The sequence below is a fragment of the Oreochromis niloticus genome, linkage group LG3, assembly GCF_001858045.2.
Source record: "Oreochromis niloticus isolate F11D_XX linkage group LG3, O_niloticus_UMD_NMBU, whole genome shotgun sequence".
Classification (NCBI taxonomy): domain Eukaryota; kingdom Metazoa; phylum Chordata; class Actinopteri; order Cichliformes; family Cichlidae; genus Oreochromis; species Oreochromis niloticus.
Window position 1 is genome coordinate 30,904,512 of NC_031967.2, and position 5,277 is coordinate 30,909,788.

Genomic DNA, 5,277 nt, shown 5'->3' on the forward strand with positions numbered 1-5,277 from the left:
TGCTGGATTGCGTAATTAAATCATACAGGAGCCTCCAATTCAAGGAAATTTCTGTACTATATAAAAACCTAAGAGAGAACACAGCAACATCAACTGAATACATAAAAAAGAAATGGGAGCAGGAAATAAAAACTGATATCTCAACTGAGGAATGGTTTGATATGTGTGAAACCCAGAACACAACGACTAACTCAAGATGCTGGAGAGAATTTGGATGGAAACATCTTACTCGATTCTTTATTACACCAAAAATCAAAAGTAAGCAGACTCAAGAGAGTTTGCCATGCTGGAGAAGATGTGGTAACATGGAAGCACATCATACGCACGTGTTTTGGGAGTGCCTGAAACTGCATAATTTTTGGAAGAACGTGACTCTTGTAATAGGCAGTATCTTGAGCTATCAATTACCACACAATTTTAAAACTGTATATCTTGGGAATATTAGAGAGTATGTTATGTACGACGAGTTGTATTTGACAAAAATCCTATTGATAGCTGCAAAGAAAGCTATAACAAGAAACTGGTACAAACTGGATCCACCTTCTTCAAAAGACTGGTTAAATGTTGTTGGAGAAATCTATGCAATGGAAAAAATGACTTACATTCTCAGATTAAAGGAGGATATTTTCGTTGCTAAGTGGGAGAAGTGGACATTATATGGCACCAAGGAAAATTAATGAACCAACAAAACATTTAAGGTCTATAAATTTGTATATCCATATATGCATGCATGTATAAAAGTATGTATATAAACTGGAGTATGTATGCTGCGGAGTAAAGGCAGGTATGCATATGGTAGTTGATTAGAATTGGCACCCACACCTTTTGTTCGCTTTAGTTCTGTGTGTTTTGACTGTGTGCTTTTATGGTTATTTCTCCTGTAGTGTAATACATGTCTGTTGTTTAAACTGTGACAAAACTATCAATAAAAACTATAGTGTCAAAAAAAAAAAAAAAAGAATACTCCTAGTACTCATATTCCCATGACTCTCATATTCTCATTGCCTTTAATGTATGTGCATTACCCTTTAAAGCATCTACAGCACACATGGAAAAAATGCGGTTCAAAGGATCTTAAAAAGGGCCCACAATCAATGTTGGGATGAAATGGACGAAAGGAAAACTTCGTTTGGCTTTTGATGACTTCCACAAAAAATGCTATTTATTGTATCTTAGGAGGACTGTTTCAGACTGTTCATTATTAGTGCCTTCATGTGTAAGACAAAGTGTTTGGTGTATAAATATTAGCCTAACATTCTCTTTGTTCAGTCTGCAAAGCAGTGCTGTTTAATTTTAAGACAAAGGAAAACAACATCTCTCATTTCACAGTTACAGAACAAATTTGATTTCCGTTCATTCACATTCATGAAACAGGCCATTTGTTCAGACTTGTTACTGTGGATATCAATTTCTCCTTCATTCGCTGATGGGGACAAATGTTGCATTTTGATTAATGTAGAACTGTCTTGGATCGCAAATATGCAGTCAAGGTATCATTGACCTATGGATTGGTGCACATGAGGCAATTAGCAAGATGTGTGGATCTGCATGGATTGTTTTATGCAGGGCTTTTCACTGTAACCTCACAGGAAACCAAACTGACACAGAAAGTTCAACATTTCTTAATGGAAAGTTGAGCCTAAGCCTTTGTATTATAAATACGCACTTGGGCATTATGCTCGCTGTATCTGTAAAGTTATGGTAATATACAATAAACTGTACATGTATTCAGTGGGTAGAGGGTAATGTCTATGAATTAGAAGGTTGTGGTGCGAGTACCCGCTGCAGTCTGCATGACAAAGTGTCCTCTGGAAAGACACTGAACCCCAAGCTGCCTCCAATATATCTACTGGAGTCTGAGTGTGCAAATGTTAAGTTAAATGTGCTTAGGCATAGAAAAAATGCACTGTGAGTGGGTGAATGAGGCTTGTAGTAAGAAAGCACTTTGAGTGCTCAAATAGAGTAGAAGAGCATTTTAAGGATCAGTCGGGATTTAAACTGAAGCACCTGTAGTTTCTAACTGTGAATGAAATTTTAAAGGCTCTTAAAGAGAATATATTCATTGAATGTGCTCCATGGGTTCAAACGTGCACCATGTTTGTAATGGTAAAAATGGTAAATGGCCTGTATTTGTATAGCGCTTTACTTAGTCCCTAGGACCCCAAAGCGCTTTACACTACATTCAGTCATTCACCCATTCACACACTGGTGATGGCAAGCTACATTGTAGCCACAGCTGCCCTGGGGCGCACTGACAGAGGGTTTGTACTTAAAGAATGAAAATATTGTGTAGTTTAACTAACAAAAGGAAAATTGAGCATTGTTAACAGCTGATTCTTAAGAGAGACTTAGGAGGCCGGAGGTTAATTCACCAGTTTAACAGCTTACAGCTTCAGATTCACAGGTTGTCTATCTGTTTGTACGCCTGTTTAAGACAAACAGGCAGCTTCATTGTGAAGACCCCATCAACACTAAAGAGCTAAAGAACGAGATCTTTAACGTGAGTTTTCTTCATCTTTCCCGGAGACGGAGCTGTAGCAGAGAGGAGGCTGTGGTTAACAGTAATGGCGAATCAAACGAGACCTCCAGTTCAGATTTAATTAGTTGACTGTCAACGCTGCAAAGGATCCCCACTCAACTTCAAAGTGGCACAGCTTACACTGAAAACCAGTGGACTTTTGAGTATTGCTGGTAATGACTGGGGCGGGCGACGAATGAGTAATAGGAGGTTCTACCAAAAGGTACAGCTCAGAGCAGCTCATTAAAAAATGTGGAAGAAATGAAGGTGAAGGTAGTTCATTTTAGTTCGGGGCTCCTTTTAAATCTGTGTAAACCGAACGTAGAGCTGTTGTGAAAGGAAGCACACGTGAAACACTCTATGTGTCTCTATGATATGTGTACGATAAGGCATAGAAAGGCTCTTATTAAGTGTCACATCCCTTCATCCTGAAGAAATTTGGCAGACAGACTCTCTGCTGCCATATTTCCATTCACAGGCTGTCATCTGTCAGACTGAGCAAGTTTCTTTTCCCCGATGCTTTTTTTCATACTGTCAGTTGATCTACCTTGTTTTCTACCTCTTTCAAACTAAAGTCCCCATCGCATTCAATAAAACTGAAAGTAGGAGTATTATGTGTAATTTCAATCAGGTTACATGCAGATAAAGTGCGACAAAGACAGGCCACTGTCATGTAAGGGCAGTTTTACTCTTTGGGTTTGTTTGACATGCAGTATATTTTATAAACAACTTAAATATTTGCTGGCATAGTCGTATTTAAGAGCATATATATCCAACTAAAAAAATCAGGAAAAAACCTACAATGAGACAAACAGGCGATAATTTCTGCTCCAGAGCTGCATGATTTAGTAGTAATAGAATAACAACACCATTTCTGTTAAGTGCCTAAATTCTTAAAATTGGTTTTGGCCAGTTTCGTTTCAACTAATTTTAAATAATTACTCATACAAAAAAAGACTCCTCGCTGGTTATATATGGAGTATATAAGAGTGCACTGAGTGCAGAGCAGCCAAGGTTTCCAATTACAAAAACGGGGTTGATGGCCACAAAGTAGCAGTTCACAACTTTTAGGAGAAAAAGCAACAGTGTATATATCGATAACCATTACGTTGAACTGTGTTTGTCTGTGTTGGTGTGTCTGTTACAGAGGAAGTATTGGATTCCATTTACAGTAGCTGGTCTCAGTGGAAATGTACAAGCTAATGAAGCTCAATAAGCACTTTTACTGCTGCTTTCCTGCATGCTCTCTTGCTCTGTGTCTGCCTATGTCTCATTTTGTAGTAGATAGTTATAAAGGTTCTGGGTTGACCATCATACCCTGTAACAGTGTGTTGCTGAAGTTTGCTCCCTTATGAATGGTCTTAATGGTCAATAAAGACCACTAAACCAACCTGGAACATCAATGAAACTGCTGGAGAAATCGACCATTTTACTTGTACTTTTACAGACGTCATCGAATACCTGAAAAGCAGCCTCACAGAGATCTGCAGCCCAGCGTGGAGCTTTTTGACATCCCAACTCAAAGGCAAATAATAACAAAGCCAAAGCAGTGATAGAAGAAAAAGAAAAAGCACAATATCGCAAATAAAAACTGTGCAACAACTATCTCCAATATGGCTACCAGTTACATTGCTTGGTCTGATGAGTCTTGATGTCTCTCTCAACATTCAGATTTTAGGTTCAGAATTTTGCATAAACAACATGTATCCATCCTGCTTTGTATAAATGTTTCAGGCTGTTGGTGGTGTTAAAATAAAGGATTGTTAGTCTACTCTACAGGCACTCTCACAATGTTCTTACTACAAACCTCAGCGACACAAATATTTTAACCAAGCTGGGGATTAAACCAAGAACCTTCTGATTAGGAGTCAACCTCCTCTATTCCCTGAACTACAACCCCCACTCATCAGGAGTCATTATTTTTCCCAAGGAAGGCTGGGACTAAGACTGTTAGGATCTTACCTGACTGTAAAATTCCATAACAGGTAATGTCCCTAAAGGAGCAGCACCCAACATGGACTTATGTAGCACTTTATACAACATGCCTCATTCACCCACTCACTTTTTCCCTATACAAGTGTTTTCTATCTAACATTCACACTTCAATCGGTGCATCAGAAAGCAACTTGGGGTTCGTGTCTTGACCAAGGGATACATGCAAACTGGAGCAGCCGTAAGCACACCCTTACTGCTTCCAGGAGGGATTATATGGCTTAGTAGCAGTCAGGTGCTGCTAATGAAATCCACTTGATTAACTGATCATCAGCAAGGGTGAGCATTTCAATAAGCACAGAAGTTTTTGCAACACAGGCCTCGAACCCACACCCCTGAAATTAAGAGTCTCATGCGCTACTGACTGAGCTAGCCAGGCCTGTGAGGTCGTGTGGTAAAGGGACGGAGACAGAACAATGAATGTGAACATTACAATCATCTCCACAGTCAGGAGATCTTAAGCCAACAGAGCACATTGGGGACGTAGTGACACGGCATCAATTTTTTCCATCAGAACTGGCCTAATTGTTTGTGGCAAAGTAACTCACGAAGTGGAGGGCGAGTGTATATACACAGACATAAAGGCAGAATGGAGAAAGTGCTGCTTTCAGTGAAAATACAAGCCAAAGCCTCAAAATTTGGTCAGTAGAAGGAGTAGAAGCAGAAAGATTAATGCGTGCTCTGTTAGTCAGAAAGGCTGAGACACGCCAAGGTGAAAGGTCAATCTTGTTCCTCTCCATTGATTCTGTAATAGAGAACCTCATCAT